This window comes from Equus quagga, chromosome 2 (assembly GCF_021613505.1).
Source record: "Equus quagga isolate Etosha38 chromosome 2, UCLA_HA_Equagga_1.0, whole genome shotgun sequence".
In the NCBI taxonomy this organism is placed as follows: Eukaryota; Metazoa; Chordata; class Mammalia; order Perissodactyla; family Equidae; genus Equus; species Equus quagga.
Genome location: NC_060268.1, coordinates 109335015 through 109347128, shown reverse-complemented (window position 1 = coordinate 109347128; position 12114 = coordinate 109335015). Strand labels below are relative to the sequence as shown.

Genomic DNA, 12114 nt, shown 5'->3' with positions numbered 1-12114 from the left:
AAGACTTGGCCTGTCCAGGTTATTTATGTGTGTGTCCGCCTTTGTTGTGCAGAGCGGTGCACATAAAAGCCTGGCTGGGCAGGGTAGGAGTGCCCATCAGTGACTCGCACAGGAAATTGGAAATTGGAAACCGAGGGTCTACCCCCACTCGGCCTCTGACTCAGGCTTAAACAAACCCAACACCCGCCCTGACCTTTGCTCCCTCCATCTGTGGCAGACCTGACCTGCCAGCAGCCCTGCCAGGCCGAGGGCTCCCGAAAGTCCAGCATTTGGTCAGCTTCCTGCGGGAGAGAATCCTTTGGGTCCGACTGAATGTATGGCTGCAGCCCGTCATTTTTTTTTTGTCTTCAACAAAGTGAATTCTTAAATTTTTTTCCCCCTCTTTAAATTTTCATTCATTATATTCATCAATGCAGAGAGATGGAACATTTGGCAAAATTATTTTAAGTAGCACTCCAACCTGTGATCATAATTTCAAATCAAGGAATTTGCTGAGCAGCTGTGGGCAGAACAAAGGACCTGGGAGTGATTTAGGAACCGGGGGGAGGGGAGGCTGCATAGACAGGACAGAAGCAGCTGGGGAAGCAGGTTGTCTGCCGGCTAGGCCCTGCCTTCGGTCTACACGGGGCGACAGTGCCGTTTCCATCTGCTGAACACACCACGCACAGCACTTAAAAATGGATACACGGAGCAGAGGACTGAGATTCAATTTAACATGATGGCTGAGAGCTTCAGCTCAGGAGTGGGACGGACCTGGCCTTGAATCCTCGTTCTGCCACTCATCCGCCTTGGTTGAGTCATCTATAAAATGGGAACAATCGCAGCAGCCACATCTTAGGGACTATTATGATATGTATACGTCATATATTTGTCTGGCCTAGTTACTAGCACATAGTAAGTGTTCAAAATGCTATTATTATTGCCAATATGCAGAAATGGACAATTTCTGTCTTTGCAATCGATTCATTCACCAAACATCTATCCAGCACCCCTTGTGCTCTAGGTACATGCCAGGAGTTGTAAGGGTGATCTAGTCCAGCCTTTCATCTTTTTAACAGAATTTCTGATGGATGATAGTTGAGCTTCTGCTCAAACTCTGCTAGGAACGGAGAGCTCACTACTTCAAAAGGTAGGTACCTGCAGGATGGAACAGCTTGAAATGTTCAAGATGGAATCGTTAATGGAGGATTAATTTCAGTGAATTTGCATAGCACAGGGAAAGCCCAGAAGGCCTTTTTGTTGTTTTTCCTTTCATCTTGTTCTCCATCTCTGTAGTTTCGTCTTACTCTGACTGCCTGTCCATCTTCCCCTTTTACACTGAGCTGCTGCCTGCCCTCTGCCCTGAGGGGAACAACAATGGACCTCGTCACTGTTGGGTGGCCAAGCATACCATGCCTTAGAAGTTGGGAGCCAACATTCAGTTCATTGCTCCTGGCCCTGCTGTCTGGGCTGGCTCAATCAGGCTCTGCTTTCTTGGAAAACAACAGTGAACTTTGTTCAGCCAAAGCCTTATTTCCCAAACTCTGATATTTGCTCACTCCCTCCTCCCTCCAGCTGTTCCCAACTGCTGACCACTTCTTACCCGCGCTGCTAGCTGCTTCCGCTGTTCCAGCACTTCTTGGAAGGCAGCCGCCAGGGGCCGAGGCAGATGTAGCAGGGGCACTGTTGCTTGTGGCCTTGGCCTGCGGTCTGAATCCATGACTGGATCATGTGGAAAGAGTGCGTGTGCGCCTCCCTTTGAAACCAGTGGGCTAAAAGCGGAATGAGCACATCAGCTTCGCAAAAACCTCTAGTTGCTTTATTTTCTTCACACTTCTGGTTGCCTGTAGAATTGTTAGAATTAGAAAAAAAGCAAGTTGAGAGCAACGAAAGTAAAAAGAGAAAAGTGATAAAAGGAAAAGGTTTATTTTTGGAGCTCTTGAATTCCAAAATTCCTCCTTCTGGCTCTCCCACTTCTTGTAACTGGGCTCTTTGTTCTGGGGGGGGTTTAAGTCTCTGATCTCTCCCTCCGCCCTCAGTCCATGAGGCCCTGCTTGCTTTCTGGACCTTGGAGCGAATGCTTTCAATGAGGTCCTGCCTTCATTTCCTGTCCCTCTGGCTCTTCAGCCTTCCAGTCTCCTCACACCCCAGGTTTGCTATCGGCTGACTGGATGGCCACCGGTAGTTGCTGGAGAAAGCCGTGACCTTGGTTTGAATGGCTCTACACCAGATTCTGCGTGACTCACCCAGAGGTCTCAAACCCCATGGACCTCATCTGGAACATAAAATGGGTTTTGTTTGGCCTGAATAATATTTAAAACAATGTGATTTAGTTATCGACATTTAAGAAACAGCGGATCATGGGGAAATCCAGATATGTAGCTTGTCTTGAAAAGTTGGAGAGCTGGCAGGACAGGATCTTTGCTCGCTCTGTAACTGGAGGCAGCTGCCCCTCTGACACGTGGCACACACTCTCCGCTTTGCCACCATCTCTGCAACAGCAGTGCATGTCTTCCTGGATGTGGAGACTGAATATGAGACGCTACTGATCAGTGGGCTTCTCTGCACCAGCTACCCCCTAACCAACCTCATTCATGAAGGGTCTGCCTGATTGTTCTGGGCGTTTCAGTTTGCTGTCGCTGCTCAGCAGAGTTTTTTCAGCAATCCTATTTCTTATCTCTGATAGACTCCTGGCCCGCCACACGCTTCTTTCCTTCCTTCTCTCCCTCCCTCCTTTCTCTCTCACTCATCACTTTTTAAACTGTAAAATAAAATATGCCTATGGAAAAGTGTTCAAAGCAAAGATCTATAGTTCAATGATTTATGGCAAAGTCAACACCAGTGTCATTACCAGCCAGGTCAACAAATATAACTCTGCCACTCTCCGGAAGCTCTCTCCACTCCCCCTTCCCACCTCGACCCCTCCCTCTCCACCATGGATAATCACTATCCTGACTTTCATGGTAAACGGTACTTGATTTTCCTTATAGATTTACCATTAAAATACACGGCCTTAAGTGCTAAAGTTTAGTTTTGCTGTTTTGCAACTTCATATAAATATAACCACACAGTATGTTTTCTTTCATGCATGGCTCCTTTCACTCAACAGTATACTTGTGAAATTCACCCATGTTCCTGGGTGTAGCTGTAGTCTATAAATTTTCGTCACTGGATAGCATTACCTTTTATAAATGTGACATGACATGTTTATCTATTCTACTCTTTTTTTTTTTTTTAAAGATTGGCCCTGAGCTAACATCTGTTGCCAATCTTTTATTTTTCCCTCTCTTTCTTCTCCCCAAAGCCCCCCAGTACACAGTTGTATATTCTAGTTGTAGGTCCTTCTGGCTCTGCTATGTGGGACACTGCCTCAGCATGGCTTGATGAGCTGTGCTAGGTCCGCGTCCAGGATCTGAACTGGCGAAACCCTCGGCCGCTGAAGCGGAGCATGTGAACTTAACCACTTGGCCATGGGGCCGGCCTTATCTAGTCTACTCTTGATGGACATTTGGGTTATTCCCAGTTTGGGGCTGTACAAATAGTGCTGCTTTGATCATTCTTGTGCTTGTACATTGGCGCCTGTGTATATGCATTTTTGAGAGCATTACCTCCAAGCCTGGGGCTTTCTTTGTGTTTTAAATTATGGATTCAATTTATTTAATAGTTGTTGAACTAGTTAAGATTCTTATCTTTTCTTGGGTCAGATTTGATAAATTGTGTTTTTTAGGAATTTACCCGTTTATCTGAATTTTCAATTGTAATAGCATGACGTTGTTTATAATATCTTCCTATGATCTTTTTTTTCAAAAATTGGCACCTGAGCTAACATCTGTTGCCAATCTCGTTTTTTTTTCCTTCTCCCCCAAGCCCCCCAGTACATAGTTGTATATTCTAGTTGTGAGTGCCTCTGGTTGTGCTATGTGGGACGCCACCTCAGCAGGGCCTGACGAGCGGTGCCGTGTCTGCACGCAGGTTCCAAACTGGTGAAACCCCGGGCCACTGAAGTGGAGTGTGAGAACTTAACCACTCGGCCATGGGGCAGGCCCCTCCTATGATCTTTAGTAAAGGTGATCTCTGTTGTGACGTCTCCTTATCATGCCTGACATTGATTACTTTTACCTTTTCTTTTTTTTCCCCTTGGTCAATCTTGCTAGAATTTTGTTTTTTAAATCAATTTTTTTACTCCAACTTTTGATTTTGCTGATATTTCCTATTTTATATTTGTTTTCTAGTTCATTAAATTCTGCATTTGTCTTTATTGTTTTCTTTTTTTCCTCTTTCTTTGGGTTCAATTTTCCATTTTTTTCCTAATTTCTTGAGATGGCTGCTTAGTTCATTGATTTTGAAACTTTCTTACCATCTAATATATGCAATTAAAATTATAAATAATCATCTATGCATAGTATTAACTTTATCTTATGATTTTCAATAGGCAATATTTTCATTATCATTCAGTTAAGATATGCTGAAATTTTCATTTGATTTCCCATTGGGTAATTTAGAAATATTTCTGAATTTTCAAATACATGAGAGTTTTTAAATCGTATTTCTATTACTGATTTCAAGCTTAATTGTAACGTAGTTAAAGAGTATATTTTGTATAACTTCAGTAATTTGGTATTTATTAAGACTTGCTTTATGGCTCAGCCTGTGGTTGATATTTGAAAGTGTTCCTTGTGTTCTTAAAAAGAATCCACAGTTAGTAGTTGTGAGCTCAGTGTTCTAGACGTGTCCATTAGGTTATACTTGCTGATCGTGTTCTTGAATCCTCTATATCCTTAGTGACTTGTTGTCTGCTTGTTCTAATAGATATTGAGAGGTGCATTAAATTCTCCCATTATGACTGTGGATTTGTCTGTGTGTATATATGTTGCTTTTTGCTTTATATATTGTGAGATATTAGATATATATATAATTTTAGAATGTTATAATTTCCTGGATAACAGAAACTTTTATCACTATGAAATGCCCTTCTTTATCTGTGGTACTAATTTTCACATTAAGTTCTACTTTGTCTGATAATTTATGTAGGCACTCCTATTTTCTTTGAATTAGTGTTTACAGTGGATGTATTTTTCCACCCCTTTACTTTTATCCGTTCTATAATTATGTGTTATAAACTTCTCTTGTAAACATTATCTACTTAAAAAAATTAATCCAGTCTGACAATCTTTGCCTTTTGACTGAAGCATTTAGTCTGTTTACATTTAATAATGCAATCATTTAATTAATGTAGTTTAATTTACATTAAATTTAATGTAATTCCTGATACATTTGGATTTAAATCTACTGCTATTAAGAGCTTTCTATTTGTTCCACCTATATCTTTTTATCTTTCCCTCATTTTATTGCTTCTTTTGGATTGATTATTTTTTAATATTCTATTTACTCTATTATTTTGGAAATTTCATTTTCTTTCACTATTCTTTTAGTGATTGGCCCCAGTATTATGGCATAAATTCTTGTCATTAAGGTCGAATATTAATTGGTGCTTTTATGCTCTTCTCAGGCATTTCAAGGACTCTGGACCACTCTTGCTCCATTTACCCCTCTCCAAAATTTTATATTATTGTCATGCATTTCTAGTAATATATATATTTAAATCAAATAATTTTTTTTGTTGTTTTGTATAGTCACTATCCATTTACATTTATGCTTGCTATTTTTTATGCATTTCTTTCCTTCTTGCATCTCTGACATTCTACCTGGACTATTGTCCTTGGACCTGAAGAACAGTCTTTAAAATTTCCTTTAGTGTGAGAGATGAATATTCTCACTTTTAGTTTCTAACTATCTTTCGTTCATCTTCATTCTTGAAGGATGTTTTTGTTAAGCATAAAATTCTAGGTTGAAAGTTGTTTACTTTTAGCACATTAAGCCTATCCCATTATCTCCCAGCTTTCATTGTTTCTGTTGAGAAGTCTGCGATAAGTCTTGTTGTTGCAACTTTGTCAATACAATCATGCACTGCATAATGGTGTTTCGGTCAACATCAGACTGCATGTACAACAGAGATCCCATAAGATTAGTACCATATAGCCTAGGTGTATAGTGGGCTATATCTTCTAGGTTTGTGTAAGTACATTCTATGATGTTTGCAAAACAATGAAATTGCCTAAGGGCACATTTCTCAGAACATACTCTTGTCATTACACGACGTATGCCTGTAATCTGTTTCTTATTTTCTGGCATCTTGTAATATATTTCTCTTTGCTTTGATTTTCAGCAATTTTATTATGATGTACCTAGGTGTGGATTTCTTTATAGTTCTCATGGTTGGGGCCTTTAAGGAGTTCCTGAATCTGTAGCTTTATGTATTTAATTAGTTTTGGAAAAATCTCTGTCATTACCTCTTCAAATGTTGCTTCCTTCTCATTCTCTCTCCTCTCTTTCTAGGTTTTCAATTACACGTATATTAGACTTTCTCACTCATTATTTCTTTCTCTTACCCTCTGTTTTGTCTTTTCCATCCTTTTATCCCTCCATGCTTCATTTTGTAAATATTCTTCTTATCTAACTTCCAATTTACTTCAGCTTTGTCTAATGTGCTATGAAGCCCATTCATGACTTCTTAAATTTGGTTATTATATTTTTTAGTTCTAGAATTTATGTTTGATTCTTTTTTCATGGTTTCTAATTCTCTTTGAAATTCTCAGCCTTGTCTTTTATCTCCTTGAACATAGTAAGCATACTTATTTTAATGTCTATGTCTGATAACATTAATATATGAGGACCCTATGAATTTGTTTCTACTGTCCATTTTTTCTGCTGGTTTTTGTTCCCATTATCTTTATCTATTTATTTTTTATTTCTATAGTGGAGATATATATATATGTATATATATATATATATATTTTTTTTTTTGCTGAGGAAGATTAGCCCTGAGCTAACATCTGTGCCAATCTTCCTCCACTTTATATGTTAGTTGCTGCCCCAGCATGGCTGACAGGTGGTATAGGTCTGTACCCAGGATCTGAACCCGCGAACCCAGGCCACCGAAGCAGAGTGCACCGAACTCAACCACTACACCATAAGGCTGGACCCTGGATATATTTTTAAAATTAATTGTGGAAATAGGGGCCTGACCCCGTGGCCAAGTGGTTAAGTTTGCGCACTCCACTGCAGGTGGCCCAGTGTTTCGTTAGTTCGAATCCTGGGTGTGGACATGGCACTGCTCATCAAACCACACTGAGGCAGCATCCCACATGCCACAATTAGAAGGACCCACAAATAAGAATATACAACTATGTACCGGGGGGGGAAAAGGAAAAAAGTAAAATCTTTAAAAAAAATTGTGGAAATAATTTGAGTCCTGGGATGATGCTATTTTCTTCTAGGGAGGATTTAATTTCTCTTGTCAAGAGCCAGGGCCACTAGCCCTCTGAGATTAATTTAACACTGTTTCATGAGTTGAAATGATTTGAAGGTGAGCTGCAATGTCTGAAAAGCCCTGGCTGTTTCTGGTTGATAGTTTCTCCTATGGTGCATTCCTTCAGGTTCCTGTAGCTGAGAAGGGTTTTCTTGGGATACCCAACTTGGCAGGCCCTGGACCCCAGTCCCTGATCCTTTGCCATATGATGCTGCCAGAAGTGCTCCTCAGCCTCCCAGCCTCCCTGCTGCCTGCTCTGGAGTTGGCTAACAATCCAGAGGAAGAGTGACTTCAGCCTCTTGAGTTCACCTCCTGGGCCTCCAATTTCCCCAGTTCCTGGCTTGCTAATTCTCCACTCTTGTGTTAACTGATGCCTCCAGATGGATAATGTTTATATTTTATGTAGCTTGTATGTTTGTCTTCATTGGGAAGACTGGTATGAATCACCTAGTCTGCCATGGTCCTCTACCTCTAATTTCTCCTCCTCATCAGCCTTCTTTCTTTTGTTTTTCTCCACATCTCAGGGAAAGAAATGTCCCTTCTCTCTAAAGCAAGCCCTTACTTGTGTGACTTGGTCTCCTTTCTCTCCATGCTTGTCTAGAATCATAAAGCATCTTCAATCTCTCCCTTGACATTAGGCTTTTCTCTACAAACATGTTCAACCCTCCTTTATTAAAAAAAAATATGCTAAATCTAAAGCTAAACTCTGTGATTCTTGCCAATCACAAGCCTATGTAGTACTATTTTTGATGACAACTCTTGCTAGTTGATAAACTTTTGAGTTTATCAACTCCTCTTTTTTCAGAATAATGTTGACAAATACACTCAAATTAGTGTTCCCATCTTGATTGATTCACTTGGCCAGGATAAGTTTACATATCTGTGGAGAATAGTGGAGGAGGGTAGGAAAAAGGGAGAGATGCAAGAAGAATTGTTTTTCTTTTGCTGAGGAAGATTCACCCTGAGCTAACATCTGTGCCAATCCTCCTCTATTTTTTTGTATGTGGGACACCGCCACAGTATGGCTAGTGAGTGGAGTAGGTCTGTGCCTGGGATCCGAACCCGCAAACCCAGGCCGCCAAAACAGAATGTGTGGAACTTTAACCACTTGGCCACAGGGCCAAGCCTGAGAGGAAATTTTAGTGTTTTAAATTATGCAGTCCAGCATGGAATTTTTTCTATAAAAGTCCTCTCTCGCGCGCGCCTATTTTTTCTCTCTCCTCCGTTTTAGTGTCAGAGTTTTTAAAAGGGTAATCCATTCTTGCTGTTTCCATTACCCAAACATACACCCTTATTTAAAGGTCACCAAAAACATCCCAGCTGGCTATCCAGTCGCCTTTTCTCAGTCCTCATTCTCCTTGATTGTTTTGCAGTTCGTCATGGTTTCATTCCTCTCTCTGAAATTCTTTCCTCCTTTAGGTTCTGGGATGCTTGCCTTTCTTAGCTCCCCTGACAACTCACCCTTTTTTACCTTCCATTCTTTTCTTCTACTTCCTAAAGATAGAACTTCCTAAAGGTTCTTGGACTTCTTCTCCTCTATTCTCTTTTGATTTCTTGTCTTCATAGACCCTTTGCCTTTGTAAATTCATGGCTTCTACCATTCCTTTTGTGCGAGGACGCTCAGATCTAAATATCTGGCCCAAACTTCTCTGTGGGGTGCCAGTTTTGCATTTCTGAATGACTGCAGCTGTTTTCTGTCTTCATGTCCTAGAGGTCCTTAAAAAATACTTAAAAAACTGAGCTCAGAATTTCTACCCACAAACTTCCTCTTCCTTCTAATTCCCCATTCATCGGTCATGTAGCATGACCACGTCCTTATACCCATCTTTTCCTCTATGTTAAGCACCCGTCCCTTCATCTCAACTTGTTCAAATACCGTACAGCTTTGAAGGACCAATTCAATAGTTCAAAGTCCCTTCTTTCAAGAAACCATTGAGCCATGTGAAAAAAGTGTGGGTTTCAGCAGTGAGAGATGTGGTTCAGTTCCAAGCTCTGTCACCAACTGTGTGCCTCTGTATAGGCATTTAATACTGTGAACTGGAGTTTTCTCATCCATAAAATGGGAGTAAGAGTGACTGACTCACTGGTTATTGAAAAGATTAGATGAGTTATTTTTTTTCATAGTTTATTTAATCATTTTTTAATGATGCACAATTAGCTTGTTTCCAGTTTTCTGCTATTATAGAAAATCCTGCGTTATTTATTTATTTATTTATTTTGAAGAAGATTAGCCCTGAGCTAACATCTGCTGCCAATCCTCTTCTTTTTGTTGAGGAAGACTGGCCCTGAGCCAACATCCGTGCCCATCTTCCTCTATTTTATATGTAGGACTCCTGCCACACCATGGCTTGCCAAGCGGTGCCACGTCCCCACCTGGGATCTGAACCAGTGAACCCCGGGCCGCTGAAGTGGAACATGCGCACTTAACTCCTGTCCACTGGGCCAGCCCCTAGGTGAGTTATTTATGAATATATTCTATTTCTTTTACTTGTTCCTTGAGAGCAAGATTCACTTCTGATTAATATATTCCAGGTACTTATTAGTTATCAAATGAATGAATTAATACTGCACAATTTGCCAAACAACATGGTGCCAGTGTCAGCATTTTATTCACAAATTAAAAAGGTCAAATCAATTTTATTTTGTTCAATTGATTATTACCTGATTATATGTGGTTACTACTTTGACACTCTTATTTCATTTCTATCCAATTGAATGGCTTGATCTAATGTCAAATAACTGCTAAGATGGGTGAAATAATCATGGGCCTCTAGACCCACCATAGCCTCTGTTTGTTGTTGTCTCATAGGTACAGAGAAGTTTGGGTAATTCTCTAGTGGGTTGAATGGTGTAGACAACTGGTCTTGGCTGGAATGGTCCTCAAATCCCATCACTTTTTTCTGTTTTTGCTTCATTTATCCAGATAATTGCTTCAACTCTTCACTTCTCCTGATCTTTGTCGGATAGCCTGTTCGGTCCCGGCAGCCATCTGTTCCTACTCCTCAACTCTCATTTCTTTGTTTGACCTTCATTCCTCATCCTTGGCCTTAAAGGTGGGTGAGGCTGGCTGTGGCTGTCCTGGAAAACCAGCCCTTAGCTGGAAGGTGGCCCCTTTCCAAGAGTGCCTCAGGCCCAACACACCTGTTTGCCAGAGTGGACATGCCAAGCACTCATCTCCCTCTTGGCCGATCAGATACAGCTGAATATGTTTGGCTGAAGCTCCAGCAATTTGGTTATTCATTTTCTGTTCTGAGCTGAGTGTAGATATCCTGGTCAGAGCTTGGCTTACCCACCTTTTAGTTCCCTTGGCAGATGGTGTCTGGCAGCCATGTATCTTTGCTGCTTTCCTCCCTCCCTACTCTCCCCTGTAAGGCGAGTCCTTCAAAGGAAGATAAATGGAGATGAGGTGAGGTATGGGCACACACAGTGGAATTCTCATAGAATAACTGGGAAGGTTCTCAGAACAAAGTTTTCTGGGCTTGGCCAGTGTAGAAGGCTGAATAAAGGCCCCCATAAATATCAGGTCCTAATCCCTTTAAATGTTATCTTATTTGGAAAGAAAAACTGCAGATATGATTAAGTTAAGGATCTTCAGATGGAGAGATTATTCTGGATTATCTATCTGAGCCCTACCTGCCGTCATAGGTGTCCTTATAAAAGAAATGCAGAGGGAGATTTCACACACATACACATGCACACACATGAGAAGACGATGTGAAAATGGAGGCAGAGATTGGAGTGATGTGGCCATAAATCAATGAAAGATGAATGCTCGCATCCACCAGAAGCTGAAAGAGGCAATGAATGGATTCTTCCTTAGAGGCTCCACAGGGAGCATGATCCTGTTGACACCTTGATTCTGGCTCAGTGATACTGATTTTGGACTGTGGACTCCAGAACTATGAGAGAATAAATCTAATAGTTTTAAGCTACCACGTTTGTAATAATTCATTACAGCAGCCGCAGGAACCTAACACAGCCAGTAACAATGATGGCAGAGGGAATCACTGTAAGGTCATTTCTAGGCTGGAAGCCCCCAACCTATAGACTCATATCTGGGGTGTTCCAAATGCTATGTCATAGTCAGTCAACAAATATTTATTGAGCAATGCTTTGATCAGTGTCAGCTGCAGAGCACAGAAGCCACCCTAGTTAGTTTAAGCAGGAAGAGATTTATTGCAAGGTGTTAAATGGTTAGCAAAATTGTTGGGAGGACAGGTTTTAGGGGGATCTTTCAGAGCCGAGTCCATAAGAGATACTGCTCCTGCCACCACCAGGAAGCTGGCTACTCACCTGCAAAGCTGCCCTACGGCTGCTACACCCCGTGCTCTCAAAATGGATGCCTCGTGCCATACTTCTCTCCCCACTGGACCCAGTTCCAAATTCAAGTCTCGAGTCACTGCCTGTTATTTGAGGAATTCAAATTACAGCTGGAACTTTAGCCGCAGGGGAGTCTGGGAAATGTGGTTTTTAGATTTCCAGCTTTTGCATTACAGGAAGGCAACTTCCCTTTGTGGTGGATTTTGCAATCCCAGTGTCATGGATGTTGAGTGAGCCAATCCAGTTTCTAACACAAGCACCTACTATGTGCTAAGCACTTCTCTAGCAAATAAAACGGAGTTTCTGCACTTGAAGAGCTTATTTTCTCCTGAGTATAAATGGCAAGTTCATCAGCAAACACAATGATTTCATATACTACTAAGTGCTATAAAGAAGATGAAGTAGAATAACGAGGTAATGACTAGGGGTGGAGTGCTGGTTGCTTT

At 41.1% G+C, this 12114-nt stretch overlaps 1 long non-coding RNA gene across 1 annotated transcript; it reads right to left on the bottom strand.

Annotated features, from left to right (window-relative positions):
* Positions 1–329: 329 nt before the first annotated feature.
* Positions 330–11697, bottom strand: LOC124236396 (uncharacterized). Its single transcript, XR_006887712.1, has 3 exons — positions 11642–11697; positions 1583–1823; positions 330–801 (listed from the first exon to the last, which is right to left on the bottom strand). It is a non-coding gene; the product is annotated as an uncharacterized LOC124236396 (long non-coding RNA).
* Positions 11698–12114: the final 417 nt, after the last annotated feature.